This window comes from Plectropomus leopardus, chromosome 24 (assembly GCF_026936395.1).
Source record: "Plectropomus leopardus strain MGB_pleo_1.0 chromosome 24, ASM2693639v1, whole genome shotgun sequence".
NCBI lineage: Eukaryota > Metazoa > Chordata > Actinopteri > Perciformes > Serranidae > Plectropomus > Plectropomus leopardus.
In genome coordinates this window covers 7,480,899-7,497,322 of record NC_142199.1, presented here as the reverse complement: position 1 = coordinate 7,497,322, position 16,424 = coordinate 7,480,899, and the positions used below count along the sequence as shown (strand labels likewise).

General features: G+C 38.2%; 2 protein-coding genes across 9 annotated transcripts in view; one reads left to right on the top strand and one right to left on the bottom strand.

Moving 5' to 3' along the window:
* Positions 1–16,424, bottom strand: part of LOC121962788 (ras-related protein Rab-9A-like) — a 69,002-nt gene that overhangs the window by 32,737 nt on the left and 19,841 nt on the right. For 5 of the 7 annotated variants that reach the window (XR_015775963.1, XR_015775959.1, XR_015775961.1 and 2 more), the window contains one exon: positions 7,126–7,188. The gene's annotated coding sequence lies outside the window, so the exon portion shown is untranslated. Of the gene's footprint in view, positions 1–7,113; positions 7,189–16,424 lie in introns of all 7 variants that reach the window. The other 2 variants (XR_015775960.1, XR_015775964.1) reach the window with 1 other exon arrangement.
* Positions 1–16,424, top strand: part of LOC121962786 (neuronal membrane glycoprotein M6-b-like) — a 54,303-nt gene that overhangs the window by 26,334 nt on the left and 11,545 nt on the right. The window lies entirely within an intron of this gene.

Below are 16,424 nucleotides of genomic sequence, written 5' to 3'. Positions count from 1 at the left end.
CACAAACACCCACATAGCCTCCAATGTGTGCTGTTACTGGCATCCGTCTCCTACTTGTCTTTGTTACACATAACCACCTCTCACTGAGGCGCTCTCCAGTTTTTCTCTCTTTGTGGCAGTTTTCCAGTGACAGTTTCAGGAAGGATGAATGCTCCCACTCACTACATTGATGCTTGTATGACTGCAACGTCCCCACCAAGGAGGTCCATGTATACACTTCACCTGATGAACCGCTGGTGTGAATCCCAGGTGGAATCCATTAGCTCAGTTATACACAAATATTGAGTGAGCACAAAACAAATCGGTGCAGTAATCAATTTCCAATTTAACTCCTTGAGAAGTAAGCAAAGTACTTTCAAAAACATGGGGGGGGCAATGAACAACTTGGCTAGAAATGTTCCACAAATGGCAAAAAATGTAATAAAAGATAAGAAGTAAATGACTTTTAAGAAGGCAGGGGATTATTAGAACATTTTCAAAACATTTTTAGAAAACTAGATTTACAATTATTATAATTAAATATTCAAAATTATATTACTACAAAAAACATATACAGTTTATACACTTTCTTTTTCTGCTCATTTCAGTTAACTGCAAAAATTTAGTTAAAGGTTGCAAGAAATAACCAGAAAATTAGTTTTTTGTTTTTTTTAAAAAAAAAAAAAAAGGTATGGGATTATGATTGGTTAATGTCAATTTTATTTCAATTTTCAGCATTTTCAGTGGTTCATTTTCTTGTTTTTCTTTTTTTTAATTTCATTTAGATTTCTGGTTATTTTCCTCTGTAATTTTCTTGTGACTTTTACAAATTTCTAGCTAAATATTAATTAATATTAATTAATTAATATTTGCAAAATATTTAGTAAGAGGTAATTAGAAAATTACCAGAAAATTACTTTCAAATAAGGGAATCAGGTAATGTTGCCAGTTTACAAATGCCTTGCTGATTTTTGGGCCATGTCTTCTTAAGTTGCTCCTCGCCTTCTCCCCTTCACTGCTTTAAAAAAATCAAACTAATTTGCTCAGGTTTTGAAGGGTTAAAGACACAGTGAAAGTGCATTTTTGCCACAAAGACTTACACTTGATTACACTCATGATTCTGTCCTTACATGCTCTGAAAACTAAAAAAAAAAATGATCCCCCACCTGCAGATCTCAGACTTTCTTTACTGATTTGTTGTAAATAAATCACAACAATCCTCCTTTTTGTCTCTTTCTGAGCCCTATTTTCATCCCTGTTTTGTCCTGATACTCTGCATTATATCTCTCTCTCCCCCACACACACACACACACACACACACACACACACACAAACACACACACGACCATGCACACACCCTCCGCCTATTCTCCTCTCGCCCCGGAGGTGTGTGAGGTTGCGGGAGCATGTGAAAGCCGTCACACAGGGAGAGGCTCATGTGTTCCTCATTTGAAGCCATTTGCCCAAAGCATGCTGTCAGCCTCCATCTGGATATGTGTGTGTGTGTGTGAGTGTGTGTGTGTGTCAGTGTCAGTGTGTGTGTGCTTGTATTTGTTTACGTGTCAATGACCAGGAGTGGTTTAAGGGAATGTCTGTGTCGTGCTTTGCTTGCACTAAAGGAAAAGCTCTATTTTAGCGTGCACATATGTGGGTGAGACCGTGTGGTACGCCGTTTTGTTCATATTCAGCCCTCTTGGTCTCCACACTGTGGTCACATTTATATTTAAATACACTCTCTCCACTTGCTTATTCATAAAATAAGCAGTATTTAGTTTTGATGTGTCTTGTTGACATTTATTTTTTCGCATGAATGCTGGCAGAGTTGGAAAGAATTTCTAAAAAAAAGGCTACTTTGGTTACATTAAAAAAAGAATGCCTATTCATTGTATATCAAGCAATAAATCAAAACATTTTGATTTTAATATGAAAAAATTAGAGCTTATTGGTTGACAGAAAGTTAATCTGCAATCATTTTAGTAACCAATCAGTCATTTTAACCGAGTCTGTGTGACTTTCGCTGGCTTGCGTCACCTCTGCGGATGTCAACACAAGCACATGGTGGGATTATGCTGCACTTGGTTATATTTAGGCAACACAGGCACATGGCGACCTAAGCTGGGACTTCAAAAAACGCACATGCTGCCACAGATGGTTAGGATGAGGCAGAGGAGGCACATGGTTAGTTGAACACCCCCGACTGTATCATGCTGCTGCAGCAGATACTGTCTGGCCATCCGGCGGCATAACACTGTTAATAGTTCTGCCTGGCTGCATTCTTAGCTGACACCGTCCAGCAGTGTATCATGCAGACGCGAAAGATGGCATTTGGCGTCGGGATCTTGTGCCAAAAGCACTGCAAAAGCAGCACAACTTCAGAATGGGATTGGATTGGGCATTTGTGCTTCATTTGCAACTTAAAGCTTAACTACTTGTAACTTTTGAAATAAAAATTAACATTTAGTTTAGTCAATAAAGAAAGAAAAATGCCAAAGCACTGAGTGGCTTAAGCTTTTTAAATGTGAGGATTTGTGTCTCTTCTCCGTTTTCTATGACTGTAAATGTAAAGGCATTTGAAGTGGTCACTCCGGACTTCATTGTAAAAACAGAAAAAAATAATCAAAATATTTGTTTTAACTTTAAAAGTTAGTTTTTGGGCTGCCTTTACATTTTAAGTTGACTGAATTTAAAAAGACCAAAAAAAATACTTCAACTTGTCTCCACAAATTCAGTCAATGTAAAATTTTATCAGACACTACATTTTTCAAAGTAAAACAAAAACACTTTTTACAGTGTAGATCCATCTTACTTTTGGTCTTTTCTCAGGTGCAACTGAGCCTCCATACATACCATTAGGCACTCAAGTTAATAAAGTTTAAACAAGTGGTTTCATAGAGCGTGGAGGAAATTGTTGCAAGCTTTTTTCACAGTTATGTGCTGTTTCATAGACTGAATGATTAATGACTAAAGATGAAATGATACTGAAAATAATCCTGCAGACCTAGAAAGAAGCAACAGATTCCAACAAATTGGAAACAAATGCACGAGCTACCACAGCGCATCATCCTCCAACAGTGCATATCTATGTTTGAACCCCAGTCTGCAGTGGGTATATGAATAGCAGCAAGTGGCAGGTTGGCACAGCATGCCTTGTTCCTGAGTGATGCCAACCTCCTCTGGCCTTCCTCCATCACCCACTGATGCCCAATCTGCTCCTCTCATCCACAGCCCATGAAACGCCTGATGCCGATTAAGCACTCGTCATCGTTAGCCATAGCTGACATCGATAAGTGACTCGGCTTGTATGATGTGTAGGTCATTCTGTGTAGTGGAGTAAGAAGTATTCAAAACCTTTACTTAAGTAAAAGTACTAATAAACACTTTTAACATACTCTTAAGTAAAAGTCTTGCATAAAAATGTTACTGAAGTAAAAGTGTAGTCAGAAAAATGCACTTAAACTATGAAAACGTAAAAGTACCCAATGCAGAATTTAAACAAAAAAAGAACACCCAAAAGTCCAAAATTATAATAGCAAAAACACCTGCAAAAGTCAAAATTATTGAAAAAAAATAGTGAAAAAAACATACTCAAAATTTTAAAATAGAAGAAAAAATAAATTAAAAAAAAAAACTAAATATTAGAAAAAGTATTTAAAAACACCTGAAATTTCAAACTTAAACAAAGAAAAACATATCATATCAAAATAGTTAGCAATTAGTTTGAATGGACTTATTGATTACTCAACAAATTGCTGCAGCTGTATAATAGATAGATAATAAAATACTCAAGTAAAGAACAAGCACCTCTAATTTACACTAAATGTACTTAGTTACATTCCAACATTGATTCTGTGTCATGATGAAGACCATGCAATGCAAAGTCAACCTTGACAGAAAGTGTATCGTTGTTGCATGAACTGAGACTCTTCAGTAACTCATATTTCAGAGTGCACGCTCAGTTTTACAAACCACTCACACACACATAGCACACGTAGTGTTCATGTGGCCCCTGAGGCTGCTGGAAAGTGAATCTCCATAATCACATCAGGAGTAAGAGGGTGGGGGGGAGGCGCAGGGGCCAGGGGAGGGCCACCGACTTCTTTGACATCTCAGGGAAAGTGACATCAGCCAAGTCGGTTGCATAACCGCTGAGCCATTCAGTTCGATGGCACAGCACTTCTGGCCAGAGGGGCCATTTTACATTTTGGTGGGACAACAGTCAAACTAATAGTGCTCACTGCGCTCCGCTGAGCCGCCACACGGCAGCTGGGGACAGGTGATCCTGTTCCAGAATAGCAGGAGATCAGAGACAAGAGAGCGCTGTTAGGAGAGTTTTCACACTGTGTGGGCGGTCAGTGGGTTATCTGCCATCTCTGTTTAGGTCTGCTGTCACGCTGGCACCCTGCAGCCAGGCACCTTTAAATAGAGCCTGCCGGTAATTAAACTCATTACACAAAAGAGCCCCAGAGGACACAAATGTAGCTTTCTTGCTTGTAGGTCTGAGGCTGAAGCGCAGGTGGGACTCCTGATGAGTTATTTTTTTACACAGCAGCAGTTTGTGGGATTCGAGTGGTGGTGTAGATAATTGATCAGCTGATCTGATTAGTTTGATGGACAAGAGCCAGCTCTATGAACGGTTAAGTTTCACTTTCAGTGCGCCTGATGTTTTGCTGCTCCATCAATGTCCAGAGTACGCTCTGCGCTCCAGGAGTGTGGTGCAGTAAATAACTGAACGGTATATATTGTAATTGCGTTACGAGAAATGTTTTAAATGAATAAATGAATGTGGGGAACCTTGTGTCAAAATTTTCAATTACATGAACATTTTTTTTTTTTTACCTGACTATCTTTTCTTCTTCTTTTTTTATTGTCCTCTTTTGTAAATGGGCTTCCATAATTCAAATCTGCTCAACATCACAGGGATTTTACTATTTATTTTGGTATTCCCACTGCTTTTTTAGCCCTTGCTTGTTCTGATCATCTTTTATATGTTTGTGTTCTTGCCTCAAGACAAAATCAAGATTCCTAAACCTTCTTATTAATAACTTCAGCGCCTCATATCATAATGTGTATAGAGACTAATTTACACCAAAGTTAATAAATTAGAAAACAAAATTGAAAATGAATATATTGTTTATCATTATGATTTAAGATCTCATAATTTTGACATACCATGTCATAATTTGGACTGGTATTATCTTAATCTTTAGGGATTTTCTCATGATTTTAACCTAGCAAGTCAAGCTTTTGACTGTCATCATTTTGACTCTAATAGTTGCCTTAAAATTTAGGTTACTTTTCATAATTCCAACTGAAGTCAAGACTCAGACTTACTATCTCATAGCGTTAGCTGACATGTAGTCAAAATCTTGACTCATGAGCATTTATATTTTAACCTGGGTGTATTTTTTTTTAATATATCTTCTTTATTCTTGTCCTTTTTAGGGAAATCAGCTTCTATAGTTCACATCTTAGTCAACATGGCAGGGTTTTCATGTCTTATTTTGGTCCTCCAGATGCTTTTTTAGCCTGTTTTTGTTCTGATAATCCCCCACATGGCTCTGTTCTTGGCTCAAGTTGTCACATATTATTGGTAAAAGACATGCTTAAAAAAGACCAGTGGTGGAAGCAACTGAATCATACATTTAAAAAAACAAACAAACACACATTTACAGTACATATCAGGGCCTGAATACCTTTTGAGGAAGCAAAATGTGAGTGTGAAGACACTCCCAGTTCTCAGTGTGAAATTGCTTTTTCTCTGGTGTGCTTGAATGTGAAGCTTTACTGAATAATTTTTGTATGTTCTAATATTTACTTGCTTGTAGATTTTGTTTTTTGGCGTGCACAGGTTGGAAGTGTCAGCACTAAACATGATAGCTCAAACAAACTGATTTTACTTTGCACCAGAAGAACAGCTTGTATCTGTCAGCATCCATTCTCACGTGTGCCCCAGATGTGTATATACATGTATTTATTGTACATTCAACATTGTTTAGCATATTGGTTTGAGTCCTTCACATAGCTGTCAGAGTTTTGCCAACAGAAAGTGAGAGATAGAGGGAACCAACGTTCAGCAGATCAGCGGAATAAAAGTATTGATCACACAGCAGAGTGCTCAGAACGGGATTTAAGAGTCCATCATGCTCAATTACGCCAGGCCAGATGCTGACCTTGTGGCATTCATAATGCTGGCATAAACAACCAAAGGTTTCTCACAAACAGAAGATTAGGGTCAGTTATGTGCCGTGGGAAAAAAAATAGAAAATGTTTGGGAATGGTGATGGCAGCTGGTGTCATCCTCTTACCTGGCTCAGAGCATATTGTGTCCTCTTGGTCAACGCCATAAACAAGCCGATTACCGAAAACATTCGCTTTGATAATGTGTCATCAGACAAATGTCAGGGGATTTTTTTTGAAACAGGAAATTAAACTGAAAATACACAATCACGTGTTTTTTGAATGAGTACTTTCTGAACTTGAATTACAGGCTGAATTTGAAGAATAATTTTACTTTATCACAACTTAGTTTCACTTCTATTGGTGATTAAAAAAAACACCGCTATAGGTGTAGATTTCAGGGAGGACGCAGGGGACACATCACAGTATTAAGACCATGTGCATCTGTCTCTACAATGAAAAGATTAAACTAGCAGACTTTTATTTTGACAGAATGAAATACATTTCAATGATAAATTGACGCAGAAAAGGCACAAATTGGTGCATAAAAGTTCATTAGAAGTAAATAAAGTTTTTGTTGCTCAAAATGTTACGATCCTCACCCTAACTGTGCCCTCCACTTTTTAAAGGAAACGTATGCCATTGAAGATCACTAGTTGATTGCTAACAGTTAGTTGATTGATTGACTTTAAATTAATCTTCAGCTATTTTAATCATAGATTAGAGGTCGGAGTCATTTTTCAAGCAAAAATGTCAACATTTCGATGGCTCCAGCTTCTTAATTTTGATATTTTCTTTTATTTGTATCTACATGCCCGTTTGATTATCCCAAGATTTTAGGCTATGAACGCTACTTTTGTTTAGTCTATATTAAATATATTTCATTCTTTGTTGCTTGTATATACATGTATATAGACACTGTTTGTGTATTGGGCTTTGAACACTGCAAAAACATACCCAGTTCTGTACCTGAATGCATGAGGACGCTGATGGAGGACTGAAGCTGCTGCTCTGCTGCGTTCATGGCCTCTCCTGTAAAGACACAATGTAGACAAAGAAAACATGCAATTTAATCATTTTGGGCTATGGGGAATTCTAATGTGCATTATTCAATATTGTCTTATATTGTATAGACATGATAATCAAACAATTAATGGAGAAAGTAACTGGCAGAATATTGAGCAGGAAAATTGTTAGGATATGGAAAAAAATCAAATATTGGGATTTTTATGACCAAATACCTCAATATTGGCATTGCCATGATATTTTAGGGTTGCCTATTTGTGCTTTGACAAAATACGATTTTTGATAAATGATCATCAGTAATAAGGATATAGGGGTTAAGTGGATAAATGCAATTTATAGAACAGTTAGAATGAGTTCAGAAAATTAAATCACTTTACTGTAATGCAAGCTTTAAACCAGGAAAAGACTGTTGTTGTTTTTTTGATAATTATTTTAATGTATATTCCTGAATTTGTGTTTACAGAGATCTTTAGAGTGGGAGGTTGCGACAGGTAGGAGGGTGGAGGAAGAGGATATATAATGAGAAGCGGCATGATTATTAGAAATGCCGATATGTTTATTTACTAATGATTTAAATGTAAACACAAAGCATGTTATATATATATGTGTGTGTGTGTGTGTGTGTGTGTGTGTGTATAAATTATTTAACTCTGAAGTAATGTAATATAAATAGCGTTTTCGAGTTAGTTATTAATGAATAGGCCTATCAAAAAATCACATACAATATTCCACATTCTCCTCACTTGCCCTCTTTGTTTCTCTCTCAAGCACAAACACACCTTGGAGAGCACTGCAGCACTCTGTCTTAATTGTCTCTGTCCTTGTCTCAGTCTTCAGTCCTGACAGTTGTGTTACTGTAATGCATAAAGTCGGCAGTTTGCCATTTCACTTTGTTGATTAATGCATATTTTGGCATCGTCACACTCACAACTATCGTCCATCAGGATGTTTCACTGCAGACATCATCATGCGCCAACTGGTTAGACATTACCCAACCCTAATTGGTGAATTCATTGTTGTGGCCATGTTGCTGTGTTTCCAGAGTATCACAAAACAATGACAAAGCCTACAAGAATGAGGCCCAAGTTGTAATAAAATGAAATTATCCACCAAGGAAATCAAGCTTTGTGTTTTAAGTCCATGACGGTGCAGTTTCGATGTTCTCTCATGTTTTTTAAAAGCGTTTCATAAAAGCTCAGAGGAGCATTTTATCCTTCAATTCAAGTGGAAAGACAGAAATCTCCCAAGCTTAAGTTATGAGGTTACAAGTGTGTGTGTGTGTTTGTGTGTGTTGTTGTGGCTGAAGTCTGCTGTCATCAAACAGATGGGGCTTCTTTTTCATCTCAACCAGAAGAGACGCAGCCATCCATCTCCCTCCTGTCTCTCTCTGCTTTACTTTCCCACACCTTTCCTTCCCCCCTCTCTCTCTCTCTCTCTCTCTCTCTGAGATCCTCTTCAACTCTTGTGGGAATCTACCCACAATGCACTGTGAGGAAATTGCCCCATAATGAATACAGCACTTCTAAATTGGAATACAGCCGCAGGCAGGGACCAGACCGGCCGCTGAAATATTCACAAAGCTTTATTAACACTGTTATTCCTGGCAGATGCACTGTGCGTACTAACAGTTGGCGATAATCATGCAGTGCCACTGAGTTGTACAGTTATAGGAAATTATTAGGACTGTCGATGTAATCTGCTCTTGGTTTATATTTAAATCTGCTTTATAGGCATGGCGGCGAGGAAATCAATGCTGTCAGAGAAATACAGCACATAAACTCAGGCAATACTATTAAGAGACGACAGATGAAAGCTGCTACTGAAAGAGATTTTTTTTAGTTTTATTAATTTTTTAAATTTAATTTTAATTTGCAGTGCATGCTTTATCTACTTTGATTCTTTTCTTTAATGCAAATGCCACAAATACAAACCTATTGATAACAAAGTGTGTAAGGTGACTATTTGAGAGATTATTTCACTGCGATACTCTTCATTTCCTGTCGTGGGTGTCAGGTGATTGACAGGAAGAGGAGCATTAATCACAACGGACGTCAGCAAGAGACTTGAAATATCAATATGATGAAAAAGGACAAAACTAAATTAGGGTTTTGTATTGACAGAGTGTGAGGAGAAATATTTTTTTCAATGATACAAGCTGCTATTTTACGCAGAAAACCAGAAATAATGACATGAGGAGACAATTTATTAACTGCCTGCAGTTGTGTAATGTTGCATAATGTCACTGCAACTGTGTTATCACTTTGGAAATTGATTACTGTAATCCAAATTTAAAGCTGTTCTCAACTAGATATTTTATATTAACAGTGGATGAATTGCGATAAATGAAATGGGTTGCTTGTAGTGATGAACCCAGAGAGAATCAGACTCAACAGCTGTTTTCAGCTAAAGTATCCTGCTAAATGTGCTGTGCACCACCGGCTCTGCATCAAATAGCACATAGACACTGTAAGCAGCTAGCTGGTGAACACAGTGAAACATTTAGCAGCTAAAAGCAAAACAGTTCCTTTAGGAGGTGGTGGAGACCAAACACAGAGCTAAAAGGAGTGAATATTGGCTTTACGTTTATCTAATGGACAGAAACAAAATCAGTGCTAGTGTAGCTCTTTATCTGCTCCATGTGTAAATAAGCAAATGTTTGCTCGCACATTCACCAAATTAACTCATGGACTGTATTCAAAATGGATGTAGCAAACGTGATGTCATCCACTGGTTTTGTGAACTTTCATTTAAAGCCTTGTGTGGTCTTGCGTTTGGTAGTTTGGCATTTTTCGTCATCTTGGACTTTTGGAGCTTAAAAGTGACCACTAAAGGAGGCATTGTAGACTGCAGTTGTCAGTGGCCATGAAAGACAATGCGACATGTGGATGGAGAACTGTCTTCTTTGTATTACCTATTTGTTCTGTTCTGCTATTTTTAAAATGTCTTTGTCATGTCCTGCTGTTTTGTCTCGCTTGGAAAACGCTGCACTGCCACCATGATATGCAGCAGTATTTGATGAGTTCGCAATGAGAACTGGGTGCGATATCAGCTGGTACTTAATCTATAAGCTACAGAAAACATGCACAGATACGCAGAACATGTACAGGCTCCAGCCGTGTCCGTATATCTGTACAATCAGCATAAATGAAACCTTTAAAGGTCTTTTACTACTAATACTGAACAAGACTTTTGTAGGCCACTAAAATGTTGCAATCAACTTCCAAGAACTGAAAAACACACTAAAATAGCATCAGCTACGGCTAACATTACACCAAGACTCTGTTATGTTTCTGTTATGGTGACATTACCAAACCACCCACCCTAAATTATGCATAACTTAAAACCATAATAACATTTCAGCGAATAAGTTCCAAAAAAAAATCCAACCCTGTACAGTTGTCGGGAATGGTGAAATTAGTTACAGAGATCCAAACTGCTTACATGTTTATTTCTGCTGTTAAGTTGAGCATTTTAACATGGAGGTCTAAGAGGATTGGCTCGCTTTTGGAGCCAGCCTCAAGTGGCCAATAGAGGAACTGCAGTTTTTTCGCACTTCTTTGTTGGCTTCATTTTTCAGCCCTGCCACCCCCAAGTACACAAACTAAAATCATTTACGTTCACCTCAGCAAATCAGTTTTACATGTGACGACACAGAAGTCAAGTTGATGAAATAAAACTGATGTTGAGTGTTGCATATTGACATTCTGCATCCCTCTCTGTTGCAACATAAATTCTTGAAATCCATGCAAAGCCCCAAAAATTAAACTATTTTCTTTTTCTCTCCCACATTGATCTCTCTTTCATGTCAAACAATACAAAATCTATTTGACCCACTTCCTAAAACCTAACCAGCAGAATATGGAAAAAGATTTGCATCCTGCCTTCATGTTTCTCCTCATCACCTCAGTTGCTTTCACATACTGTTTATTTTTGGTTCAAATTTCACACTGTTGTCACCATTTAGCACCAGTCTTTTTTTATTGAGGTTACATCACTCTACATCGGTGTATGTGTGAAGCGGCTGCGAAGGACTACGCTACTGCTGAACTGGGTCGTGGGTAACACGTTGCTATGGCAACTGCTATTTGCCGGCCCTGGGGCCAAGAACTGCTTTTTCGCTTACACTTTCTCTCTCTCTCTCCTTCTCTCTGTTCTTTCTTTGCTCGCTCTGCCTCTTTCTTCACCTCCTTCAATCTTTTTTCCTACTCCCTTTGTTCCTCTGCTTGCTCTCTATTGATTTCTCACTCACTCTTCTTCTCCATTCACCTCTGCTTTCCTTTTTCTCTGTCATACTCCTTGTTCATACTGACATTCCTTCAGATTGTTTTCTTCTGTCATCCCCTTTGTCTTTGTTGGTGGAAAACACAAAGCATCTATCTATCCAACTGTCACTCCCAGCTGAAAATTGAAATCCTAGTTTAAGCAGGGGGACATTTTCTAGTTTTGTCCTGCAGGCCATAGCAGAAGAACAAGCTTTAACAGCAGGGGATGTTAATCCTTAATTGCAGCTCTTGACTGTCAAATTATTTGCTGTTTTGTCATTTGGAATGAACAGAAATTCCTAAATGTTTTATTCTTTCATATCGGCAAGCCAGTTGTTCAGGCGCAGTGGTGTCAGAAAAGACAAAAAACAAAAGCACAACTGATTAAAAAGGATCCCAATCAGAGGGGGAGTGTCAAAAAGCCTAAAATGAAAAGTTTGGTTTTGTTTGCTTTTTTTTCTAAATAATTAGTGTCAAGAATTAATTGAGATTAGATGAATAAATCAGTGAAAGACTGAACTTTGTATAAAAAAATAAAATAGTCAGAGCTCTCTGAGACCCTTCCCACACCTTAACCCTTGAAACCTGAGCATATTGGCTTGATTTCTTTGAAAAAAAAACATTGGAAGAAAGGGATGCAACTTGACAAGAAATGGCCCAAAAAAATAGCAAGATGTTATCAAAAGTACAAGAATATTACCTGAAAATATGCAAAAGAGAAAGAAAAAGAATAAAAAACAGGAAATGAACTAAAAAAAATGTTAAAATAAAATAATAAATAGAAATAATAAAAATAAATTTGTAAATGATAATAATAAAAAAGAATAAGTACAAGAAACATACCTAAAAAATTAACAACAACTTACAAACAAGGCAATGACCAGGAAAATGTATTAAAAATGGTATTCATTTTGTAACATAATTTTAAATATGTCATTATAATTATGAATGTATATAGTGTTTTATTTTGTTGTTATCTTGCTTGTGAAACATTTCTTACCAAGTTGCTCACTGCCTTTTTCCCTTGTTTTTAAAGAATATTGCATCGATTTGCTGAAGGTTCAAAGGTTCAAATATCAGTAAAAGGAATCTAAAAGCACCACAAGCAAAGTGATGTCACTCCTGGATTCAAAGGGTTAAAGGATGAAAGGGTTTAGTCTGCCCCTGCGCTACAATTTGTCTCGAAACTCATCCCGAGCCAAATGAGTGACTGATTATGCTGCTCCAATCTTTCCCCTTGAGAGATAAATTGGGTTTCCAAAAAGACAAGAAAGAAAGAAAGTGAAGGCAGAGAAAGCAGTCTACTATGTAAATGTGTGTGAGAGAGATGTGGATCATGAGAGAAAGGATGGGGGGCCTGCAGAGGCTGCTTATGCATAGAGTCCAGAATTTGTTGCTGCGCCCCTGTTGAGGCGCCTTCACAGACAGCCTGTGAAACACAACTGACACACCATCCTTGGTCTGTGATTGTTGAGATGATATACGACACAGCATCGTAACAGGAGCGTAACATATTGTCTAAGCGATTAACTCCAGCTGGCTCACTGTAAGTGCAGCGTGGGCACGCAGCCATATTTCATAGAGAGAGCAGAGGAGAAGACAAGCAGGGCAAAGGCAGAAACAAGAGGTAGCGAGATGCAGCGAGGTATAAAACGAGAGCGATGGGCCGGCCTCGGTGTGTCACCTAAATTCTACTCTAATGAATAGTCCATTGATTTCCATTAGGGCCGGCTGGAGCTGACCACTCCGGCCTGTCTGTTTCCCATTAGCGCACTTTAAAACTGAGGCTGACAAACAGTCGTAGCCGCAGGCGACCGGATGAGGAGGCCGCTCAGCGTTTAAAAGAAATAGTTAACAACAGGGATTATACTAGCCTTAAATACCACTCACTCATCTGCAAATCAGCTCCCTAACGTCACCTGGATATTTGCATTTAAAAAAGCAAGATTATACCATCTCACTTTCAGGTTTTATTCTCCTCTGTAAATAAAAAGACAGCAAGACTAACATATTAAGTTACCTGTTGAGATTGACCTTTTAGAGCAGGATGGAGTGTCAGTGCAGAGCGGCTTTTAAACAGCCTCCAGGTCCTCATTGTATCGACCATTGAGACTATAGCAGCCCCCCCACCCCCCTGGAGGCCTGGCCTGTTTCTCGGCTCAGGATTTTCAAGCCATCCAGCCTTATCAGCTCCACCTCTCCATCAGCCCGCTTCCTTCATTAACATTAATAGGATTTGGATCTATTATGCAACGAGCCTCCGCTTCGTTACGCAACGCACAGTCTTCAGCGGCAGCAGCACACTTTGCAGGGGAGCGGTTGCATCTTAGATTTATGGCCTGGATTTTTCATTCATTGAGACGTGAAGTGGAGTGGGTTTCAATATGCGCTGGCACATGACCTCACACTGAGGTCAGAAACAGAGGGGGAAACCACAAGAACAGAACAAAATAGTTCTTATCCAATTAAAACTTTACTAATTCAGACTGATAAAGGTAGTACGATATGGAAACTGATGAGCTTGACAAATTTTTTCTTAAAGTTTATGCATTAATTACGAGCTGTTTGTTAACAATCATATGACAGTGAATCATAAATCATGAAATCTAGAGATTTCACAAATAAGTTTCGAACTTTTAGGTTGTAAAGTTTCTAAATGATATAATTTTGCAGCCCAGTCATCAGAAGAAAATATTAGCATTGTAAGTTTACGTAGTCTAGTGACGTAGTCTACACGCTGACTTTTTTATCAGGGATGGAGGGGCAGTGGATAGCGTAACACCTGGCAAAATGAAGACCAAAAACCAGCAAAAAACATTTGTGCATTTCAAGCTTAAGACACACGATTTTTTATGGCAAACCTGTTGGCGGGGACACTGCCTTTATAGCCAACATTCCTGAACATAATCAAGTACTTTTTGTGCCTAAACCTAACCACAGCAATGTTTAAATGTAAAGTTTCAAAGAATCTGCTACATTATAATGTGCAGTTTGCAGAAAAGTATGGCCTTAACACCAACATTTTTATGGCAATTTTGAGTAATTTTGTGAAAAACAAATTCTAAACTTCCTAAACTTCCTGTGTATATGCATGTACACCTAACCAAAAGACTGCAGGTGTATTAGCTGCTCTGTGAAGCCGTACTTAAGTTTATCACTAACATCAGCATACTTAGTGCACTCTGCAGCGAGCTGCCATGCAATTGTCAATACAAATTTCAGGGCTGACGTGCCCCTTAATATTTAGATCCTGTGCATTTCTCCCTCCCTAAAAAAAAACATGACAGTAGTTTTAATCCAACAAAAAACAGATGCAGGAGTGCAAGAATTGGTGGGTATAAATTCACCAGAATGCAGGAAATTAAGTATTAAATGCTCAGATTAAACTTTCAGTTTCACATTTGTCCCATCCCAATATTGAAATGAAACCTACACACTTGCACGCCATGGAGATGGAAAGCTGCACCAGCGGCTCCGAGCTGTGGTCATCTGATTGTGTGGTGAGGTGAAGCCAAACCAAAAGTCATAGATAGTTTAGCTTTAAGAGGCAAATTGCAGCCAGATAATACCCAGAGCCAATCAGTAAACAGAGTGCTTTGAAATATGTTACAAGAAGTTCTTCCCACCTGAAGCACATGAACACGCCCTCCGCTGATGCTTGGTGTGTTTTCAGTGCAAAATGCTCACCATGACAATGCTAATATGATAATGATCAGCAGGTATGATCTAACATTTGCTAAATAACACTGAACAAAATGCACAACTGAGGCTGATGGTAATGTCATCACTTTATAGTATTGTATAAAGTTAAAATTATGACCTGATGAAAAGTCATGAAATCACCAAAGTCAGTCGGGCACATCATCTGGAAACCACACGTCTGTACCAATATTTATGGCTATCCATTAACAGTTGTTGGGAAATTTCATTCAAACTTCTCTCAGCAGTGATGCTATCCATTATTATTCTTCCCCTCAGTGGGGCTAAAATCAATCTGCTCTTTTAAACTCATCAATAACAACTTACACGAAGAGCAGACATTTCATTCCAACATTGGGAGAGGAGGTCATAAATGAAACGAGGATTTATTTCCTGCATTCTGCTGAATTTTTTGGAACAGTTTGTACCTTTTCTGCATCAATTTATAGCATAAATATCTATCCAATTCTGCAAAAATGAAAGTCCTCAGTTACCTTCATGTTTTTATTGGGGTGGACTCATGCACATGTTCTAAACATTATGAGGGATTTTCCCCCGACGTCCACCCCAAGACGTCTACGCCTATGTGTTACACCGCCAGTTCAGGTTTAACAGACCGGTATGACGGCTGCTTGTGCATGCAATGCTTTACAAAAAGAAATATTTAGATTCAACAAACTTCCGAACATGAAATAATGATGCTTCAGAGTCGCCAGTTGGAGCAGGTTGTCATGGAAACAGCAAAGTGGCACACACAAGACAGTTCATTTTGTCTTTTTTTTTTCTCTCTCTCACAGAGTAACTTCCTGCTTTGCTGGAGGAGCTATTTTTAACGGGTGTTATATAAGATGCGACTCTTGTGCTCAATACAATGTATTATTTTCCCTCCTTTTCATTCCTCTTCATCCTCTCGACTGTGATGGGAGTAGAAAGCATCGCGTTTCTTGCAACCTGTATCCCGAGCGAGTTATAATCTTCACCCGCTGGCATGGTTAATAGAAAAAATGTCCAAATTTGTCATCACCATTGTGTAAAAAACTGTTCAAACACAGGGGATCATTGTCTAATGCTCATCATCATTTTGTAGTTGTGAAAAATTTGCAAAATGCAGGAGGAAGATAGAAATATATGCGAAGCGTGGAGCCTCTCAGTTGTCATTTGCATTTGGTTTTTAAATGCACTTAAACCCAAAATAAATTAAGCAAAATCTTAGTCTTATTCTCACTTTAATCTGCAACTTTTATCCAACAGCAAAGACGTATGCAGTATTTTAGAGGTATG